Source organism: Emys orbicularis, chromosome 3, assembly GCF_028017835.1.
Source record: "Emys orbicularis isolate rEmyOrb1 chromosome 3, rEmyOrb1.hap1, whole genome shotgun sequence".
Lineage (NCBI taxonomy): Eukaryota > Metazoa > Chordata > Testudines > Emydidae > Emys > Emys orbicularis.
The window spans coordinates 67811666-67834358 of NC_088685.1; the positions used below are offsets into that span (position 1 = coordinate 67811666).

Sequence of the window (22693 nt, forward strand, 5' to 3'; positions counted from 1 at the left end):
TCGTGGATGGTGCCAAGTCTTAGACTTAGAGGAAGACTTACTGCCATGCTTTTGAGCATGCTTCCTTAGCTTGTGGCTAGGCCCCGGTGTGGGGTCCTTAGCACTGGGTACTGGCAGAACCCAATGAAGTCTCCACAGTAGGGGGAGTGCTCTTCACCTGCTCAGGCTGATGTACAGGGCGGGGGTGTTCCCTGGCTAGAATCTGAAGCTTGGGTGCTTCTTGAGGAAGAGAGCCTGGTTTTCTCGACTACAGGCAAGGAAGGAGAGACAGCTACTGCACCTGGGCATGATGTGGGATTCCCCCAAGCAGTAGAAACAGAGCTGGTGCTCATCGCTGATGGAAAACAAACAGGGACAGGAAGCACAGATTTTGAACCTCGGCATCTTTGGCATAATCCAGTACCCAGGTCAGGGTACGAGGGGGAAGGGGAAATGTTTGGTGGGAAACACCACCAAAGCAGCAGCCCAAGTCCTAATCTTTTTTTTTTTAAAGGAACAATTTAAACTAGAAAATGTAGAACAAAAACAATAAATCTTAACTAAGAACAGTAACATACAGTTTTTTCTTCTAAACATTTTGGAAAGTGCATCACAAGGACAAGAGGACAGTAGATGCTCCGACTTGGACCTTGCAACCGTGAGAAGGAACTGGAGATCCAGTGGCCCACCGTGCCCTTTATTGCCTTGGGTGAAACCATGAGATGGTGCAGGGCACATGCATGGACTGCCGAACAGTACTACTTTTGAAAGCTCTGGCTCCGGGCACATGTTGCATGCACATAACTAGGGCCCTACCAAATTCACAGTCCATTTTGGTCAATTTCACAGTCATAGGATTTTAAAAATAGTAAATGTCATGATTTCAGCTATTTAAATCTGAAATTTCACTGTGTTAAAATTGTAGGGGTGGGAGTTGCAAGGTTATTGTGGGAGGAGTTGCGGCGGCACTACCTTCAGAGCTGGGCAGCTGGAGAGCGGCGGCTGCTGGCCAGGAGCCCAGCTCTGAAAACAGAGCCACCGCCAGCACCAAAGCAGAAGTAAGGATGGCATGAGGTATGGTATTGCCACCCTTACTTCTGCGCTGCTGCCTGCAGAACTGAGCCCTCAGTCAGCAGCTGCCACTCTCCAGTCACCCAGCTCTGAAGGCAGCAGCACAGAAGTAAGAGTGGCATAGTATGGTATTGCCACCCTTACTTCTGCGCTGCTGCTGGCAGGGCACTGCTTTCAGAGGTGGTCTCCCAGCCAACAGCTGCCATTCTCTGGCCAACCTTCTCTGAAGGCAGCATAGAAGTAAGGGTGGCAATACCATGACCCCCCCTAAAATCACCTTGCAACCCCCCTGCAGCTCCCTTTTGGCTCAGGACCCCCCAATTTGAGAAATGCTGGTCTCCCCTGTGAAATCTATATAGTATAGGATAAAAACACATAAAAGACCAGATTTCATGGGGGGAGACCAGATTGCATGGTCTGTGATGCGTTTTTCATGGCCATGAATTTGGTAGGGCCCTATGCATAACCCTCAGTGGAATACAAAAGGGACCATCAGTCAAAGAGGAACAGAATAGTTTTGAAAATGACAGACACTTGTGGGGAAAACTATGGAAGATTTCTTTTCCAAAGAAGCCAATTTTTCAGTCAGGCTGGAAAAAAGAAAATAGAATAGGCTTACAAAAGGCTGGTAGTTTCTAAGACATTGCTAGTTTCCAAGACATTATTCAATGTGATTGTACAGAACTTGAAGATAACTATATTTCTGGTAGAAGTAATTCTTTCTACTGATTGAACAGAGTGAATAGAGCTTTATTTTCTTTGAAAGTTATGAATTGTTGGTGTTTAAGAGCAACTACCTGTTCCCAGAATGAAAAGCTGCACCCTGTAACATGCACAAAGAAAATTTTACTATATATAGAAGAGCTCAGCCTAGGTAAATTAATTTTTTTGGCTAGATAGAATAATGTAAACTACTTATTATTCTTTATATCACTTTTACTGATCTCATTTTCTATATGAATTTTTAAAACATACTGGTTGTAATTTACCTTTTAATTTTTTTTCTTTTGGAGACTTCTCCAAGTCCCATTCTCAAAAAAAAAAAAAAAAAAAAAACCAGAAACATTTAAAAGTTCATGCAGTAAAGCACTGTCCAATAAAACTTGTATAATACTTTAGCCTTTAGGCAGGAAGTAAAATTTGGTTGGATTTCATGACAACAGCAGTTTCATTTTCGGCAAGCAGTACTAACTCCGGTTAAGATTTGCTGATTAAAGTTCTTTAGAGAATATGGTTATGAGGCTAACTAATCACAAATGTTTGTACTTTGATAGTCCACATAACCTGTCTTGTCAGCTTTATATTTTGTACAACTTGTACACTGTCAGATTTTTGAGTTGTACCAATCTACACAAGAAATCCAACAAATTAAAAATGACACTAGAAATCTTGTATCTATACAGGCAATAGTTTTAATTTAATCCATATTTCAGCTAACAAAATATTTCACTTTTAACTAAAAACTTTAATTTTAATACAGATTTAATGTATTTTAAATGATTTTTCCATAGATACAGAGAATCCAAATATATGTTTCTAGATATCCACTTAGGCCTTGATCCTACAAACACATACATGCTTAAATTTACTACTGCAAGTACTCTCATGGTAGGAAAGTGTTTGTAGGATTAGGTCAAAGTTTGTACTGTGGAAGTAAATATAAAATAGGCCTCTAACTATGTACCTCATGAAAATGGAAAAACCCCACCATAAAAAATTAAAGTTTATATTATTATAAGTATTGTTTCAGCTCCAGCTGTCCATTGTCATGGCTTGAATTTGCAATACAATATACTACCACTATTCAATGTCTGCAAACTGTGTTCTTTGCATATTCAGACTATGTCTACACTACAGCCTATGTTGGCATAACTTACATCACTCAGGGTGAAAAAACCACCCCCTTGAGTGACATAAATTACGCCAACATAAGCACTTGTGTGCACAGCGCTATGTCAGCGGAAGAAGGTCTTCTGGAGTTCACAGAGGTGACTTTATTATGCAGATGGGAGAGCTCTCTCTCTCTCTCTCTCACATGTAGATATGCCCTAAGTTCAAAATTTCTTATGCCTTGTTGTAATGTGAGTTAGCTATATATCCCTAGAATATATGCGCTAATGTGAAAAAAAATACAAGAACCATAAGCTAGTGCAAAAGATATCTCACATATGGGGCAGGGGGAAGAGACTGACCAATCTGACCCTCCCTGTCCGGCGCTCTTCACACTCCATGCCTGGCTGGGCCCCTGGGACAGACCTGCCTCTCCTGGTACCTGGCGCCGCATCTTCCCGAGGCAACACGTGGGGGGTGGGATGCAGGGTCACATGCCCCCTTCCCCAGATTTCTGGTAGGGTTCACAACAGAACGTGGCACGCAGCACCCTTTTGGCACTGTGCAGAAGGGAAGGGATGGGAGCTCCTTCCAGCTGCAGGGGAGTGGGGGGAAGGGATGACCTGGCTCATGGCTTTGCAGAGCTCATCTCTTCCCCCCTGCTCTCGCCCCGCTTCCCTGTGGCTGAAAGAAGCTTGTCCCTTCCTGCCCGCAGTGTCGAAAGGTAGCTAGCACCTCCAGGCTGCTGCTGGCCACCGACATAACCCAGCTGCCTCCTGTCCCCTGGCTACAGCGTGGGCAGGAAGGGGTTAAGCCCTTTAGGATGCATTGTGCACCAGGGCCCAGGGGACCTGACTGCAGGGGCTTCAGGAAACCCAGCCAGAGAGATGGTTCAGCAGGAAAAGGTGCCTAGGAGACGGAGCAGCCCCGTGCCCCTGGGAGCAGGACCCAGGGTGGGGGGGCAGGTGAAGACGGTGCTAAGCCCTTGCCCGGGGGGCTGCTGTGGACTCTGCAGGGTCGGGGCATGAACAGGCTGGAAATCACTTCCCCCCCCTCCCCGCCCTCCATTCCAGAGCTTAGCTGAGGGGCAGAGAGGCTTCCCCATGCCAGTGCTGCGTGGGGCTTTGGCACATGCTGGGCTTGGCTCCTCCTGGCCAGTGCCCTGGGCTGGAGGGTCTTGGGCTTTCCCAGGGTGCCAGCCCAGCCAGAGGCAATGGGGGAAGGAAGGAGCCTGCCAGCCAGGCTGTTGGTGAGCTGAGCACTCCGACCAGGGGCTGGTTTGCCACACAGCGCTGGGAGCGAGACATGCCCCACCTATGGGGATATGGAGGAGCAGTGCGGTTTGGGGGGTGAAAGGGCAAAGCAGGGAGAGGACATTGAGAGAGGGAGCACGTAAAAGGTCTATGGGTGGGCAGCAGAGGCGACACGTAGCCGGATGCTGCTTGGCGCCTGCCCGCACTCACCAGTCACTGCAGCTCACAGAGCGCAGCCAGTGCCAACCAGAAACGGGGTGGGGGACGGGGCCCTGCTGGCCGAGAGCTAGCGTGCTGCAGGGACTGTGCTGAGGTACCAGCAGGGGGAGTGGCCGCCCCCACAAATTGCAGCTTTGCCCTGCCATCAGCCTTGCACACCCACCTGCATCGTCGGCCACTGGACCCCCACACTCACTGCTGGTGGGTCAGCGGGCAGCTGGTAAGCAGTGATCCGGCCAGCAGCAGCAGTACCCGCCAGTACTGATGAGGCAGGGGGTGCGGGGGACAGAAAATACGGGACAATTTGCCTGTTTTTAAGAAAAAGTTGGGACACCTGCAGGAGGGCTTCAATGCAGGACTGTCCCTTTAAAACGGGACATCTGGTCACCCTAATTATAATCCAAAATTGTTTTCCAATTAAATCTCAGTGTATGCCCTCAGCATTTGCTTAGATTAAATTTTACTGCAATATTCCCAACCAAGCCTTTGTAGGGCTTCTTGAGATTAGGGTGCCTAGATGTAACAAGAATTCGTGTTAGAAATCCTTGAGGCACTAAATTAGGTAAGTAGGCTATAAGTAGACCATCTCACAGCACCCTTTTTGCTATGCTGGTTTAATTCTTTTCTTATAAAATATTTCCATCTTACTTTCTAACACAAATAATTAAGGGTATCTGCAACAAGATAATGTTTGAATATCTTAGTATGAGGTAGGCAATGTCCTTGGCTCCTACTTACTATTTAAAAAAAAAAGTATTTAAAATGAAAATCAGCTTACCATTCTCTTCTAAGGTAATTCGAATTCTGGCTTGCACTTCTTACTGCAAGAGGTTCACAATCTTTCAGGAAAACTACAACTAAGATTTGGGGAAACCCCAGAGATATTTTGTGTCAGGTGAAAAATTGAAGTTTTGGCAAAACTCCAATGCAAAAAAACCCACTTGGTGCACGTTCAAACCCATAAAATGTTCACCAAGCCCCCCAAAAAATTGAAACCTGTTTTATACAGCTCTTTGGGCATAAAAAGTTGATGTTTGTTATGCTACCATAGTAGAAGCAACTGGCTGGCTTAGTTGGGAAGCAATGCCAGTTCTCCCTCATCTTTGCCTTCTACAAGTTTACAAAATCTATGTTGATTTTAAGTTTCAAAATTATTTAATTTAAAAGCTGACCAGCCAATGGCATGGCAATAGTGCACTTAGAAAATCTCGGGCTTGGATAAGACCCTGTTTCTCTCATGCTTTCAGAAGGTAGAGGTCAGATGCATCATACCATAACCCCTGCCTGCGTGGTGTGGCACTTTGTCCCCCACTAGTGGCACCTAGGCCAGCTAAAGATTGATGAGTCTGCTACAGCCTTGGCTAAGCAGCATGTGGCTTTTAGCTCATGCAGTAGAGCAGGGGTAGGCAAACTTTTTGGCCCAAGGGCCACATCTGGGTATGGAAATTGTATGGTGGGCCATGAATGCTCATGAAATTGGGGGTTGGGGTGCAGGAGGGGGTGAGGGCTCCAGCGAGGGGTGCGGGCTCTGGGGTGCAGGAGGGAGGGTCTGAGGGGTTCAGAAGGTAGAAGGAGGATCAGGGCTGGGCAAGGGGCTGGGCAAGGGGTTGGGGCGCAGACTCCAGGCAGCACTTACCTCAAGCAGCTTCCGGAAGCAGCAGCATGTCCCCCCTCTGGCTCCTACATGGAGGCACAGCCAGGCAGCTCTGCGCGCTGCTCCATCCACAGGCACCGCCCCTACAGCTCCCATTCGCCCCGTTGGCTGGCCAATGGGAGCTGCGGGGGAGGCGCTTGGGGCAAGGGCAGCGTGCGGAGCCCCTGTCAGCCCCTACACACAGGAGCCTGAGGGGGGATGTGCCGCTGCTTCTGGGAGCTGCACGGAGCAAGCTCCCGAACCCGCTCCCTGGCAGGAGCTTGAGAGACGGCTGAAAACATCTGAAGGGCCAGATGAGGCCCCTGGGCCATAGTTTGCCCAACCCTGCAGTAGAGGCTCATACACTAAGTTTCAGAGGTGCTAGGTTGAATCCCGCCCACTGATGATCATGGTCTGTTGGCGTTACAATATTATCAACTTGTTTAGAGAGAGAGAGAGAGAGAGATTCCTTTTCTGTTAGCGATCAGGCTCTATTAGCAAAAAAAAAAAAAAAAAAGAAAGCAGAAGGCCCTCCCAAATAAATCCCTAAGTTTTTATGACACTTGAATTCCAAGAAGGCTATCTGCCAGCCTAAACAGACTAGTATTTTTGTTTTGGTTTGTTTGTTTTAAATATATATATGTATTAGTTGAAAATCTCTCTGCATCTTGTTTTCCTTATTGGTGAAAAAAAAAAATGCATGTCCTCCTCCATTACCAACTTATATGATCTCAGTTACCAAGAATTTTACCAAGAGCTTAAAACAAACTTCAGATCCATAATAAAATATTTACATCCACTATTTTGCAAGTTTTAATTAACTTTTAATTCTGAAATCGTGAAATATTTGATTTTGACATTAGTCATTATGTCTGTATTGACAGATTGTACCACACTTAAACCATTATCAAAACTATAAATGACAAATGCTTTGTATGCACCGTTTTTGTAGCCACGTCAGTCCCAGAATATTAGAGACAAGGTTGGTCCAATAAAAATATTACCTCACCCCACTTTGTCTCTCTAAATGCCTTATAGTGAGAGACTTAAAAAGATCAATCTATTTCATTTATCCAAGAGAAAGTTAAGAGGTCATTGGGGAGAGATTTCTCCTTTATTTAGGAAAAAAGGTATAACAAGATCTAATGTTTGGAACCTGAAGCTACGCAAATTCAGGCAAGAAATAACGTACAATTTTTAACACTACAGGGAATTACCCTTAGAACAATTTACCTAGGGATGTTGTGGATTCTCCATTACCTGAAGCCCTTAAATCTAGATTTGATGTCTTTCTAAAAAGCTATGATCCAACTCAAACAGAAGTTATGGTTCTGATGAAAAAATTATTGAGTGAGGTTCAATGGCTTGTGTTATGCAAGAGATCAGACTAGATTATTATAATGTTTCCTGCTGACCGTAAAAATCGATTGCCGATAATCTATGTAATTCAGTACTTTTAATCAAAATCCAATATTCTAAAAGATCTTCAGTTCCTTGCAGCTAGTTCCTAGTTCCAAACATTTCCATTATGTAAAAAGTGTAAAATATTGACCTAATTTAGAGCTACACAACAAAACTAATATGAACCAAACTGTCTCCTAGAAGTCTATAAAATCTTATTTTTATTTCATGTACAAATTGTTTTTGTTTTGTTGAGCTAACCATTAAATTCAAGTCATATTATCAACTTAATATACACATTTGGCAGTCTCTAACAAACAAAAATGAAATCAGTCATGTTTTAAGCACAACAGTTCGCAATCTGACCTTACAGTAACAAAAAACAGATGCACGTTGTTCTGAATATTTGTCTTAATTTATTGCTACAAAGTTTTTTTAAAAATACAAAAATAGTTTCCTCCAGCTTCTTACTGATAATCAAGCTTTTATTTAACCTGTTAAAACTCAAATGTCATACAAACAGTCTGAAAAGTTCTTTTGTAAAGATTCACCATCCAATCCCATTGATTAAGGACTGAGAAAGGAGAACTCCAGGGAAACCCTGACTTGACATTCCTGATATTGCAAAAAGATCTCTCTTCATAAAAATGTTGTTGAAGCTGTATTGGTCCCAGGATATGAGAGAGACAAGGTAGGTGAGGTAATATCTTTCATCAACAGACACTGGTCCAATAAAACAGATACGCTTTCGAGCTACACGGAGCTCTTCTTTAGGTCTGGGCAGCTGGTCTCTTTCACCAACAGAAGTTGGTCCAATAAAAGATATTACCTTACCCACTTTGTCTCTATCTTCTTAAAAAACAATGAACCCATGTGAATGGAGACTGGCTAAATCAGTAGATCCGCAATGAAATCAGTGGAGTTAAATTGCTATAAAACTGGATCTGATTCTACTCTTGGCCAAACTTATTTTTAAGTTGGGAGTGGCAACATGAACTGTTTTAGCTTACATTCCCATTAACTTTTTTGTATTTGCATATTCCAACATGGCTAGATGATAGATTGTCAATTCTATTTTGTCCAAAGATGGGATAATTTTCAGATTAATTTTTACTGCCACTAGGAACAGCCAAAACATCATTATATCACAGACTCAGAATGCAATCCCTTAATTTTTTGCTTGAGTTTTTCTTCTGTATCTTGATGGATTCTCTTCCAATGTCCATGTTTTCCCTGAGACTGATTTTCTTCCTATAATTTTTCATCCACTTAATTTTTTCTTCTAAAATGCACTTCCTTCATAACAATGTTTGGGTTTTGTGGCCTTTTTTTGTTCTCTTCTTACCCTATATTTCTCTTCCCCATTCTTGGTCCTCCCTCTCCTCCATTTCTAGACACTTGGTCTTTTGGGGATGAGGCTTGGCCCTGTTATTTTTCTAAATATGATGTTGAGTGTGTTTTGGAAAGTGAAATGAGAGTCAATTTGCAGGCATAACCCTCCAAATGCAGATGAGCGACACGCATGCATAAATATCTGATTTTTTAAAAAGGACACATATACGTGTAAGTGCATACTAACACATCCCTATCCCTCTCCAGGAAAAATGTTTATGTTCACATTTGCAACTTGATCAAGGCCTCTTGCTCATTAACAAATATTTCCTCTTCCAAAGTGTCCTCCTTTGCACAGCATTTAACAGTTCCTTTGCCTCTTCACTCAAGGTGACAACATTTTATTTACTTACAAAGGCCATTAGCAGAGACATTTATACAATATTAACATTGACAGATTTGGCACCTTTTCCATATTTACTTGGACTGAGGTAAAATTTTAAATGTTAACCTTATTCTTCTATGGTCTGTAAGTGCCCAGTGTGAAACTCTCAGTTGAAATAATTGTAAAACAGGAGAAAATCATTTTCAAGGAAAATGGGAAGTTAGCTTTAATGCTCCAGTTTCATTACTGGTATAACTGCACTGAGTGAGGGATGGATATAGATCAGTATATTTAATATCGATTCTAAATTAGATCACAGAAGTATGAATGTAGTATCAATACCACTGACATTTTTTGTTACAGTATAGCACAGATAATTGGAGACAGACTGGTTTTTCTTTCCAGTGCTTTTATTCATGTACACTATTTGGCAAGGTACTTTTAAACACTATAAATCAAAGAATCAGAGCTCTTTTCCAAGAACATATTGCCAAATGTATTCTGTAGATGAATTCTCATTCTTGGAGATTGCAAAGCATACACACAAACATAATATTTCATTTAAAAACTGAGCTAGTGATATTTGGATCCCTCTTTTATACTTAAGGTGAAGAGCAGAGCATGAACCAAATCCTTCACTGATCTTAAGCTAAGCACTGAACAGAATTTTGCTTAGGGCAGGTCTACATTACAGACTTATATCAGCATAACTACTTTGCTATAGGGTGTGAAAAATCCATACCTCTGCGCAACATAGTTATACGACCTAACCCCCTGTGTAGACAGCGCCACGTCAATGCTACCGCCTCTCAGGAAGCCGGATTAACTATGACAATGGTGAAAGCTCTATCATCACCGTAGTAGCATCTTCACTAAAGTGCTACAGCAGCACTGCACATTGTACATAAAGGCAAGCTCTCTTAAGCATAACCAAATTCCACCTCTTCCCAAAAAAGGTAATCACCACTTCAGGTTTCAATGAATAAGATGTATAGTTATGATAAAGATAAATGTATGACTCACAAAAAATTATGGTAGATTGTACAAGTAATTCTAAGCAAAAAGCATTTCTACATTGTTTCATAAATGTCGATCTGATCTTGCACACCTGACAAACTGATTTAAATATATTATTTATTTTTAAAACATTTTTGCTGATAACAAGCATGTTATCTCTGGAGACACAAATCCACAGTTTGAGAACTGCAAAACTAAGCATCTCTGATGGTATCTTCTAGACTGAGCACTGAGTCCCATTGGGTAGATAGAAAGATTAACCTAAACAATCTATACAGAAGCCCCTGGAACCCCATAAGATTGGATCCCTAATCCATGAACTATTGGAACTCATTTACAAAACTTTTCTTAAACATTACATGAATATGTGATCCCTATTCCATTATGAGATATCTTTGAACTATAATGTATCTTAATTAAAACTATCTTTAGATATGTTTTTTCCACAAAAAACATTTTATAAAAAAAACTATTTAAAGTAAAAAAAATCCATTTTTTTTTATTTAAAAAAAAATCATTGATTTTTATTCACCCTGGACAATATACATATTAATACTTGACAAAAACAATTATGTAGAGTACCATCATATACTTAACTCGTTATGAGAAAACACAATTTACAGCTACTAGGGAAAAAAGAGTCATCTGAAATAAATATGTCATCTACACAAGATACTGCTGTGTACTAGGCTTGAAAATTATGCTGCTTAAGCCTGTTGCCATTTCCAAGGATGTCATATTTATTAGTTATTTACAAAAAGGAAAAAGCTGCTCGGATACAGCTTCCTGCATTTGAAGATATAAGATATAGCATGCAGATTGTTGTAACATATCTTGCTAGTTTTACTGTGAAAACAATCCCACAGAGTGTAAAATTAGAAGCCTGATTAAAGGAGACACTATAGCAAAATGTTTTAAACAGCATTTTGGAATACCAAACAATGTAGAGAGACAAGGGGGGGGTGAGGTAATATATTTTACTGGACCAACTTCTGTTGGTGAAAGAGACAAGCTTTAGAGATACACAGAGATCTTTTTCAAGTCTCAATGAAACAAAGTGTACTTGGAGCATACACAGTATTACAATTCCATGGAATTTTAAAAGTTAGCTACATATTTAAGACAAGCCCATATGGTGACCTTTATGGATATTGTTTCCAATTACAGTGGTTCCTTTATTTAACTAACTGTGCCTATTAAATTTCTAAAATGATGAACATTTTCAAATGCAAGTCCCTAAATCCATATTTAAGCATCTAAATAAACGTGATTTGATTTTCAGGCACTACTAACCTGCGGCCGACTGAACTGAAGATCTAGATATATATGGATTCCAGATTCTTCAAGAAATTCATTTACATTAAGTTAAAGAAAAAAAGTGGAATAATAGATGATATGTAAAATTATGGTGAGAGTGAGCAAGTGGTGCCACTCATTACTAAAATAACCAAAGAATCTTCCCTTCCTTTTTCAAACTTGCAACAGTCAGACCAACACTGAAGAAACCCACACTGGAGGCAACAGTTCTAGTTAACCACCAATCAGTATCAAACCTCAGAGAAGGTTAAAGCAGGTTCAGAGACAATAGCTAGGGCCCTACCAAATTCATGGACGTGAAAAACGCATCACGTACCGTGAAATCTGGTCTCCCCCTGTGAAATGTGGACTTTTATGTGTTTTTGCCCTATATTATACAGATTTCATGGGGGAGAACCAGTGTTTCTCAAATTGGGGGTCCTGACCCAAAAGGGAGTTGCAGGGGTGTCACAAATTTATTTTAGGGAGGTTGCAGTATTGCCACCCTTAGTTCTGCATTGCCTTCAGACCTGGGTGGCTGGAGAGCTGCAGCTGTTGGCCAAGTGCCCAGCTCTGAAGGCAGCACCCCACAAGCAGCAGTGCAGAAGTAAGGATGGCAATACCATACTATGCCACCCTTTACTTCTGCACTGTTGCCTTCAGATTTGGACGGACAGAGCACGGTGGCTGCTGACTGAGGGCCAAGCTCTGCAGGCAGCAGTAGAGAAGTAAGGGTGGCAAGACCTTACCATGCCATCCTTACTTCTGCGCTGGTGCTGGCTCTGCCGGCCAGCAGCCACCACTCTCCAGCTGCCCCCCTACAATAACCTTGTGATCCCCCCACAACTCCTTTTTGGGTTAGGACCCGTGCAATTACAACTCAGTGAAATTTAGGATTTAAATAGCTGAAATCATGACATTTATGATTTTTAAAATCCTATGACTGTGAAATTGACCAAAACGGACCGTGAATTTCCTAGGGTCCTAACAATAGCCAAAGGCCAACTATAAACTCACCTAAATTAAGCGAATTTCCTCGACCTGGCACAATCTCAAACCAGGCTAGGACATGGGACAGAAACCAATTTTGTGGCACTGTTGGATGATATCCTGCTGTCAATGGATAGTGGACAGGTATCCATTCTCATCCTGATAGGTCTCTCTGCAGTATTTGACATAAGATACTACCTTTGGAGAGGTGGCATGGGTTCAAGGAACTGCACTAAAATGGTTTAAGTCCTCTCCACAGGGACACACCCAAAGCATTGTATTGTAAAACTGCACTTCCACCACTGGACACATCACTTGTAGAGTTCCACAAAGATCAGTTGTCTTCCCAGGTTGACTCGTGTCAGCAATGTGCAGATAATGTACAGCTCCACTTCTCCATCACATACAATTATACCACTACTAGCAAAATGTTCCAGTGCTTAGACAAAATCAGTTTATAATTGAAAAACAACTTTGAGGAGTTTTCAGCCATGGTACAGTCTCCTTTGGTTGAAGACACATTCCAACAATTGATCAACTCAGTCTGTAGTTTGGGAGTGCTCCTAGATTCTTCACTGATGATAAATTCTCCTGTAGTAGCATCCAGAAGCAGCATAGCAGCTTTCCATTATCTGGGGTGGGCTAGGAGACCCTATACTATTGTGGTAGACAATGACCCAGCCTCAATTATATACACCTTTGTTACCTCCCATCTGGGCAACACAATGCAATGTATCTGGGCATGAAGCCATCAGCCCTTGGGAAACTCTTCCTAGTAGAGAATGCTGCAGCATGTCTTCTCAATAATCCAGGCTACTGCAAGCACATTGAACCTGTCTTCTATTCTCTACATTGGACTTCTATAAAATATTAATTCAAGCTCAAGATCTCTGTCCTACTCTTTAGGGCACTCAATGACCTAGACCCATGATACCTAAAAGACTGCCTAAAGACCCAAGATGAAGACCATAGTCAACAACTCTACCCCTCAGCCACGATAGAATTTTCTAGCATAAGACTAAATCTCATCTGTGCAGGAGACAAGAGTTTGCTCGGGAGTTTGCTTAAGTGCCACAGAAACTTAAGATCACCACAAATCTCACCAGCTTCCACTCCAAGTGCAAGTAGGGTAACCAGGTGTCCGTTGCCAACCACCTGCCCCAGCCCAGTGAAAGCGAATGAGGGTAGGATAGAGCAAGCCACCGAGGGAGGGGGAATGTAGTGAGCGGGAAGCAGGGCCTGAGGGAATGGGTGGGGCTAGGGTGTTTTGTTTTGTGCATTTAGAAAGTTGGCAACCCTAAGTGCAAGGCACATTTCTTTGATCTTGCCTTCTAACACATAGCAAGGTGTACACCTACCAAAACAGTACATTACACACACAATTTTCCTTCTGGGAAGAAGGGGATTGAAAGTATTAACCACATCTGTTAGATGTTGGTCATGTCACTTAATGCACTAATGGAAGAGCTTAGAAACTACAGAAATGAGGAAGCTATAAGAATCTATATAAAATATAAAGAATAGCTTGTTTACCTTGTCAAATTCTGGAAAAGGCTTATTATTCTTCCTGGTACAATTACATTAGAGTTATAAACCTAATTTCATATATTTTATTGAATTTTTTTGTAGCTGATATGCTAAAATAGTATTTAACGTTCTGATCTGGTTTCCAAGTTATCAGTTTTCAGTATCACCAAGTAACGAAACATTATCTAAAAAAAAAAAAAGACATTAAGAGAGCACTAACTTAGTCCCATTTTTGGACAAAATACCCTTTATTACAAAAAGGACTTAATTCCAGTTATGGTTAATTACTTTATAGATGTTATGCAACGAAATTATTGAGTCAGGATTCATTGCATTATTTACATACTGTTTAAGTTAAATATATTTTGCATAATATTAAAAAAACTTGTGGGTGTATGTGCCATATTTTATAAAACATTAATACAATAAACATGATACATTAAGAACAGAACAGAGTGTGACTTTTTTTCAGGATCTGTTTGCAGCAGTACTTCTCCACGTCCTCACTGGATACAGAGGAAAACCTATGCATGAGGTCTTCCCCCATTACATGTTATATGTAAACTAGACATAAAGTTCATTCAGAACTGTATTTATAGCTTTATATGAGCTAAATGTCTGTTTAGAGGTTTGAGGTGTATGTCACAAAGAAAGCCAAAAGTAGGGGAGCAACTTTAGTTGTATATGCTCTATTTAGCATTCCAGACAGATATAATGCTATGATTATTAAGTTGTACTTTGCTAGATAATAAATATCAGTTTCTCACTAGAATTAACAGAAAGCTGGTGTTACCTATATTCTGGATGCTAGACTTATATTTCATAACAATACAATTGAAAATGAAGAGATTTTTATTAACAGAGGACATGTCATCAGAAAAGATATAGCCTACGTCTATTCTTATGGTGGCATGTAGAACGTAGACACTGCACGCCCAGCTAGTGCAGGTATAAATAGCAGTGTAGACAGAGAGACACTGCTTAGGCAAATAAGTACCCTGTACACCTGTGGTACCCCCAGAGTACCCTACACGACTCTCTACACACCCAAGCAGTGCCTCCCAGATCTACACTGCTATTTTTAGCAGTATAGCGTCCCACTACCTTTCCCTGCCACAGTGAAAGGCTCCAGCAATAGGGAAAGGCAGTGGGGAAAGGCCCTGCCAGAGCCTTTCACTGTGGCACATCGCTGCATACTGCTGTGACAACTGTGGACACAGCCCGCCAGGCATATAGCTACACATGCAGTGCCAACCTAAGTGTAGACGTAGCCATAGCGATGTTTTTTTGGCACTAAAATTACTAGTGAACTGCAAAACAAAAAGTTAATTAATTAAGGGTGTTTATTCCTCTGAATTAAAGATAAATATTTTTTATTTATTTTCTTTACATTTGAAAAGGTGGAGTTCAATTCTTATTTCTCATTTTTAGGTTTCCCATGTTCATGGCCATGCAATTATTCCCCAGGAAAAGAATACTTTTGGCATTTCAAAAACAAAAAACAAACAAACCAAAAAAACCAGAGAACCCACCAGCAACAATGTCGTTCTCTCAAAAGCAAGTACATTATTCTTAGGCCTGGCAGAAGAGCAGGAGCCTAATATCCACTACAAAACCTGGGACTATCAGCAAAGTTAAGTGCTGTAAAAAGGATGAAAGAATAGACATGTCTGCAAAGGTGAGCTCCAGATTGAGGCCCCAGAGACCAATTTATGTCTGAGGCTCTTCAGCTAAGGTCTGTTTCCCTCTGGCAGCTGTTTGGGTTGGGGTTGGTTTATACATCAGAAATTATCCCCCCCCCCCCCCCCCCCAAAAAAAACAGTTGAAAGAATCAGCATAAGAAACAGAATTGGTCACAACAGTTTACACATTCACCACAAAAGCAACATTTATTTGTTCAAGTGCTAGGCCTTCAATTTTTAATCTATATCCTCCCAGGTGGAAGACCTAACTAAACAGAGAGACGTTCTGGAAGTAAGATTGAGTGCTAAGCACTCATGTTTATGTTGCATGTGAAGCAGAATGAGAAATTTCTTATCTGATCATTTTCTTTGTTAGCAGCTTCTCTCCAAATTCATTACTAATGGGTAGGGCTCCTTGTCTGTCACGGAAGTCGATGAAGTCATGGATTCCGTGACTTTCCACAACCTCCGTGACTTCTGCAGCAGCCAACATGGCTGACCCCAGAGCCACCCAAGCAGCAGCCAATGCGGCTGGCCCTGGAGACCGCCTGAGCAGCAGTCCCAGGAGCAGCTGGAGCAGCCGCTGTTCGGCAGCCCCCAGCAGCTGATGCTGCTGGCCCCAGGGCGCCCCTCCAGCATCAGGCCCCCCAGTGCACTCGCCCCCAAGCAGCGCCCCCCTCCCAACAGTGGACCCCCCTCAACAGCAGGCCCACTGCCGCTAAGATTTAGTCAGGGGTATTTATGGTAGAAGAGTCATGGATAGGTCACTGGCGTGAATTTTTGTTTATTGTCTGTGACCGGTCCATGACTTTTACTAAAAATATACATGACTGAATCATAGCCTTACTAATGGATCCATGCCTCCACCTATGGACTTCGGAGGTGGTCCAAAGTTGTTGCAGGAGGCACCAAGGCTATGCTCCACCCTTCATCTCAGGCCTCCAGAAGAGTTCTTCCACAAGAAAAGAAACATTCCAGCAACAGATTATTAGCACTAAGCAATTAGATATAATGTATTAACCTTAAGACAATATATGTCTAAGTCTTCCTTTAGAGAAAATGATCAGTTTATATTCTGGTCATTTACTAGACCAGCAGAAGGGTTTGAATTAGAAGAGAAGTTGCTAACAGAAAGAAAATTATGTTAAAAATGTCTCAATCCGTTGCATAGTTTCTCTCCTCATTCATTACTAATGGGAAGTAGCAAGCAGTGAATCCCAGGAGTACAGGATAAGAAGAGTTTAATTATTATGGTAGAATAATAGGCAGGAATGGGAGTTCCCTCCATAAAAAGCAAGAACTTTATAAATTAAGGACTGATGTGGGAATCAATGCAGTAGTACCTTCCTACCAAAGGATACCTTTGTAGAGGAATGGAAACCTACTTTGCAAATCTTCCTCATATGACACCCATATACTTTTCCTCCAGTGCCTCTAGTAACTTCTGTTAATAGTTTCACTGATGCCTAGCATGCCAATTGGTGCAGGATTTTTTATGACTTGCCAGCAATTACCTTGAGGCCAGAAGGTATTTTGGACAGAATGAGATGAACAGGGTAAAATTGGCGTACAAACTCCATATGCTTGAGATATATCTTTAGAGCTCCAGGAATGCCCGTTTACGTCACAACCTTCGAAGGATGAGAACAAAATGATGGGATAACTATTTCCCAGCAACTGTGGAAAGAGGAACTTTCCTTGAATAAAAAGGTTTCTGGAACCATACGACAAACCTTTTCCTCTTGACAAAGGCAGTGTGGTTCTAGAAAGTCCAAAATGCCTCCTAAGACAGTGGAGGACTAGAAGGACCTCAACTCTCCTATTTTCTCTTTTCTTTGTCCTTTACGTGAACTGTTTTTTACAGCAGTTTTTCTCGGCCCAGGACATTATTTTTATTGCCACAGAGAAACTTTGTCCTCTTGTTACTCCCTGGTTTGGAAGGCATATAAACTCTCATGCCTCAGCCATAAGCCAATCTCTAACAGGAGGTAGTAGAGGAAATCTCCAAGTACCATAATTGCTCGCTACATGGTTTTTTTAACCTTCTTTCCAATGCAGCTGGTACTGGTCATTTGTCAGACAGAATACTGGACTCAAAGGTCCGCTGATCTGATCCCATATGGCCATATTTGTGAGGGATTTTTTTGGTTTAAGTCACACCGACAGATGTCAAAATGAACTAAAAGGATGCGTAATATGAGTTTTTTGTAATTTATCTTCCAAGGATGCTTGCTTCCACATCAAGTATATATGGGTCTAGAGTGAAAACTGGATTGGCTTTCAGTGTGTTTGTATTTACCTGCCCACAAAGGGTCATTCAGATGTGATGAGACTGTCACCTAATTTTGCACTGTATGGAGTGCATGGTTCAATGCCCTGAGACAGAATTTCTGCAGGTGCATTTTCAGAAACCCTCTGTAGCCAATTAGTTCATTTTATCATTTAAATGTGTTATTGCTATGGTGAACTCATCGGCTATTTCATATACAATCAAGGTGTGATGAATAGATATAAGTAGAATAGGCGTATAAGATTGACAAGTATTTAGGAGTGCCAAGGATATATTAGGTATTTAAGTATATACATGTGTTGCATATGCTGCATACCTCTGAGTTGAAGACCATAGGCTCATACCCAGTGAAGACAATGCCATACCAAGACACACTGGATTACCTTTGTCCACATGTTTGTTGACCCCCCTCAAAGAATTCTAATAGATTGGTAAGGCATGATTTCACTTTACAAAAGCCATTTTGACTGGTCTCCAACATATCATTTTTATCTACGTGTCTGTTAATTTTGTTCTTTACTATAGTTTCAACCAATTTACCTGGTAGTGAAGTTGGGCTTATCGGTCTGTAATTGCCAGGTTCACCTTTGAAGTCTTTTTAAAAATAGGCGTTACATTAGCTATCTTCCAGTCATCTCATGCAGAGGCCGATTTAAGTGATAGGTTACATACCACAGTTAAGTATCAGAGCGGTAGCCGTGTTAGTCTGGATCTGTAAAAAGCAACAGAGTCCTGTGGCACCTTTAAGCCTAACAGATGTATTGGAGCATAAGCTTTCTGACGAAGTGGGTATTCACCCACAAAAGCTTATGCTCCAATACATCTGTTAGGCTTAAAGGTGCCACAGGACTCTCTGTTGCTTTATACCACAGTTAGTAGTTCTGCAGTTTCATATCTGAGTTCCTTCAGAACTCTTGGGAAAACGCCATCTGATCCTGATGACTTATTACTATTTAAATTATCAATTTGTTACAAAACCTCCTCTGTTAACACCTCAATCTGAGACAGTTCCTCAGATTTGTCATCTAAAAAGAATGGGTCGGGTGTGGGGATTCCTCACATCCTCTGCAATGAAAACCAATGCAAAGAATTCATTTAGCTTTTCTGCAATGGCCTTGTCTTCCTTGAGTGCTCCTTTAGCACTTCAATCATCCAGTGGACCCACTGACCATAACCCTAACCCCCACTACCACATGAAAGGCCACTGCATGGATTACCCAGACCTTGCGGTGGGATGCCTGGGAGGCGACTGATGCTATGCACCAACTCCTCAGCTCCTTTGAAGCAGATGATCAGGAAGTGAGTAAGGAGAGAAAGGGTTGGTCGGCGCCAACCCTGCACACCGAGCACTGCTAAGCCAGCAAAGAAGGTGTTATAATTTGCTGTGGCAAATTACTACCACACATCCACTCCACCTCCTTCCCTGAACCCACCTTCTCCTTCTTCCAGAGAGAAAGAACAGGAAGGGCGGGAACTGCGCCTCTCAAAGGCAAAATTTCTTCCTTGTACTGCTCCTCGTGTAATGTAACTAAGCACCAGCCCATACAAGGTTTGTCCCAAACCTACACTCTAGTCCAACAGGGCTACTCAGTGCAAATAAGAGTGACACAATCAGGCTCAATACAGAGTGGAAAAAAATGAAATAGAATTTGTTTAAATGACTTAATATGTGCCTTCTGCAGAATCTATTATTCTTTTTAGCATCTTTTACAGGAATAAGTAATTCCCTTAGCAAATTCTTTCTTTATTGGTTGTCAGCATTAGTGATAGCCATCTTTAAAATAAGGTGAGGCAAAAGACAACTAGTCAAAATGCCAGGATACCATCTTAAAGTGTTTATAAATAAGATATTACAGAAAAGTAAAAGCAAGTCCATGTTTCTCCATGACATTTTAATACTGTCAATGTGTGGGGCAATTTGTGTACAAGTTTAACAATGCCTTTCAAGTAGTGGTAATGAACATATCCTATCATTGATTGCATATCTCTAATTGCCAACTTAAATTTCCTCTCTGATGTAAGAAAAAACTTATTTCTCAAATAATTATTTTTATTACTGCTATTTAAAGGGGAAAAGCACATAATTAACTGAAAGCTTTTTATTAACAGACACAGTATTTCATGGCAGAACAGCAATGCTTTAAAGTTCACAGTTTCTGGGTAGAATTCGCAATACCCATTAATTTTTAATTACTAGTCTTTATTTCTGCTGGACACTGATTCATTGTTTTCCTCACAATTGCCACAGTTTCTCTCCCTTATTTTGTTTTCTCTAAATTTATAGTGGATTACTGTAGATTATAAATAAAAATAGAACTATAAGAATAAAAATTAGATTAAAAATCTTTGTGCTTTTTTTAAAAAACACTGTTTTTCTTAGTGACAGGAAGACTGCTCCTATTTCTCTGATCCAGGAATCCTCACTCTTCCCCTTCAAACCCTTTCTTTGCTTTGCTTTTCCCTGCTGACCTCCACTCCTATGATATCTGCTCTTCTCTTGCCCTACCTCAGTCTATAGTTAAGAAAATCAGAACTTGTATCATTCACTCACAGTATGACTCAATCTGTTTTTATTTCTTCATCCTCATGGCTCATTTTACTATCCCCACTTTTGTCTAAGTTAGACCCCAATACTATATCAGAAACTGTTAACATGTGTCTATTCACAAGCCCACTGAAGTCAATAGGTTTCTACACAGTTCAGGGATACAAGCTGGTAAATCCCAAAGCAACATTTAGGCCATAGAAATTCCCTGAAACAGGAACTATATCTTTTTGCTAATCTATCAGGAGACACTGTGCAAAGTTGATTCTACTTAAGTATTTAATACCAAGAGGATCTATATATTAAAGTGTACAAGAATACTTCTAACTGCAGAACATATATAAATGAAGCTATAATACCGTACCTATTCATGATTATGGTGCAATACAACTTAAAATGAAAATAAAAAAATTTAGAAAGCCACAGCAACTACAAAAAAAAAATCAGTCATCTTATATATTTTACATCCAACAAAGACTGCACATGCAAGACACCTATCTGTCTTTCAAAAGTAACTTATTAAAATCTGACTTCTAGGTATGTTTTCAGTCTTTTCATTTCTTATTTAAAACCCCTTCGGTATAGCATTCATGATGTATTCTAAACCAAATTTCAATGAAGCATATGAAAATAATCTTGCATTGCAAGATTTTTTAAAAAAGAAATTGGGATACCAATCTTAATGTTGCCAAGAGTTGACAATGTTTTTGTTACTCAAGTAAAACAAAGGATGAAGAAGAATTTAGCAGCAGAGAAACAGAGCTCCTTTCACTAGAGAGTGTTTTGAAACGAGAGGAGTTAAGTCAGGGGTTTTTTGTTATTGGAGGCTACTCATTCCATGTATTCCCCTCCGCCCCCCAACACGCACACACGCACTTCCTTCAACAACTTAGTGGCCTTCCAGACTTTCCAGTCAACCTTATGATTTCCAATTGCTCTTCGCTGGACCACACTGATATCCACACCTTTCCTGAGTGGAATTTGTGAATTAGATGCAGTTGTACCAGCTTGGTGCCCTGGATGTAAGATGCAATGGAGTTTGAGGTGTATCACATTACATTGCAGTTTGGAGAACTTCAGAATTTAAAATGCTGAAGGCTTCAGGGCTTATAACAAGTCAATGTTCAATACTAGGGTTCCACAGACAGAGCAAAGGTCATCTTTAAACATCACGTTCACCTTTAAGAGTAGTAGGGCAGTGCTAAAGGATGCAGCTAAGTAAAAGAATGAGGTAACAGACTGTACATTTGCTTTTTCATGAAGAAAGCATCCACCAATCTAAAGAACGTTGTTGTGTAGACTTCTATGTAACACGAGATTCTGTTTTCTCTTGGCATACCTCAATACATTGTGAAGCATTCTACAGAGGACATATTCCAAAGCCCAATAATATAGAGTATAGAGATTATTATATTTGTATACATACAATGTACTTTGTTTTAGGGAAGGTTATTTTTTCTGGATTCGTGCATGTCCTACTCTGATCAGAAAACCTATGTACAGTTAAGGCAAAATGTAGTCTATTGCATATGGGAACATACACCAACACATATGATACTGCTGTGACACACAAGCACCTATGGATTTTTAAATCAAAATAATGAAAGACAAGAGCTGATAAAATATATCCACTGCATAATGTTTAATAAACAAATGGATTTATGGCTATGTACTATGGCTGCTCTAACTGTAAATTTTTCATCATAAGAAACCCTATTCTTTTCTGCCCAAGACATGAACAAGGATCTCTTGGGAAAGCTTGTTGGTCGCATATGCTGTGTTATTGGTTTTAGGTTTATTAGAATATAGACTTCAACTAGGTGCATACTTTGAAGTTTTAAGATTTTTTTTTTCCACATTGAAAAAAAATGCAGTGTATTTTCTCCAGGTCTAGATTGTGCAAGCAAATTCTCTTTCCACTGCCTGAGGTGTAGAGGGGGGGAAAGGAAGTACAAGGATAGCTCAGTGATTTGAGCATTGGCCTGCTAAACCCAGGGTTGTGAGTTCAATCCTTGATGGGGCCACTTAGGGATCTGGGCAAAAATCAGTACTTGGTCCTGCTAGTGAAGGCAGGGGGCTGGACTCGATGACCTTTCGAGGTCCCTTCCAGCTCTATGAGATAGGTATATCTCCATATATTATTATACTTGGATTTGGCTGAAATTAAGTCATCTTGAATAAAAATGTAAGAGGTGAATTCTTAGGGAATTATATGTACAGCCCTATTATTAATCTGTGAGTGG

At 40.9% G+C, this 22693-nt stretch overlaps 1 protein-coding gene across 1 annotated transcript in view; it reads right to left on the reverse strand.

Annotated features, from left to right (window-relative positions):
- The window catches only part of ME1 (malic enzyme 1), a 358560-nt gene that overhangs the window by 331040 nt on the left and 4827 nt on the right, over window positions 1-22693 (reverse strand). The window lies entirely within an intron of this gene.